Here is a 1407-nt window from a genome sequence, read left to right on the forward strand (position 1 = left end):
TTTTTAAAATTTATTGATCTGTTAATTTTGACATGTCAATAAATTATTAATGTGTCTTGACACATTAATAATTTATTGACGTGTTAAAATATAACACGTCAAAAAAATTTATTAATGTGCCAAACAGTAACACGTCAATAAATTTTGACGTGTGAAACAGTAACACATTAGTAAAAAAAAATTATTGACTCATATGTTTTTGATCTTCAACACATGTCAGAAGCATTACATTAGAAAAGTTTTTTGATATATCAAATACCATGACACGTTAGAAAACTCTAATCAAGAAAAAAATGATTTTTTGTAGTGAAGGATAGTGAAGTTTTTTTCTAAAATTTATAAAAATGTCATGTTTTTGCCATAACTATTCAAAACCTTTTTTTTTAATAATAACTCATATCATAACATAAATTCGAATTCTCCCTACCTAAGACCAAAAATCATCGCAAAATCTTATCAAATTATATATATATATATATCCGAACTATCCCTACTCCTAAAAAAAATAAAAAAAGTATGAACGAGACTTACTTGGTCATAAGTTCATAACACATCGAAAACTTGCTGAACCCGTCCACCTTGTACCCCGACACTTGGATTCCTCGAATCTTCATTGGCAGGTCAAGTTGACCAACTCTTGGGCAGTTAAGTCATTTTAAAGGCTTCGAATCCCACTTTCCTCTCTTTCTATGTTTTATCTTTTGAAATAAGAGGAGATTAAAAGGGAAACTTTTTTTATTTATAAATTAATTAAAAAGGAAACTTACTCTTGAAGTTCACTTTTTTTTTTGTTCTACTCAATATAAAGAAGGAAAAAGAAATATTAGAAATGTGTCAAATAAATGACCTAACCATCAAAGTAACTCATACAACCAAAGAAAGTGGTTAAAGTAGGCAAAGTTCAATAAACATAATAAATTACAAACCAGCGAGGGACAATAATCGTCTCAAGACCTTTCAACTTTATTCAAATCCTCAATACAAGAGACACAGACAAGAGTATGAGTCTTGAAATACCCTCCAACCCTTCTCGAGCCCCATCCAAATAAACAACACAACCATCAGTAGGCGGTTGAGGGTAGGGGTGTTCAAATAGTTATAACCGTTGGTTATTGGCTATAATCGCAACCACAACCGACTTGGGCAATTATTGGTTTTTAATAACCGCAATCGCCTAGGCGGTTATCGATTATTTTATAACTGACGGTTAGCGGTTATTTAATCCAATAACTACGCGGTTATAACCGTTTTTTTTTAATTGGCGTTTAGGCTTTTTAACTGTTTTGGGCATTTAATTTGTCATTTTTTTTATCTTATTTTAAGGGTTTAAGGCCAAAATGTTCCAAAAAAGATGAAAAAAATAAAAAAATAAAAAATGGCCAAATAAATTCTAGCCCAAAAACATGG

The sequence above is a fragment of the Corylus avellana genome, chromosome ca5 (genome assembly GCF_901000735.1).
Source record: "Corylus avellana chromosome ca5, CavTom2PMs-1.0".
NCBI classification, from domain to species: domain Eukaryota; kingdom Viridiplantae; phylum Streptophyta; class Magnoliopsida; order Fagales; family Betulaceae; genus Corylus; species Corylus avellana.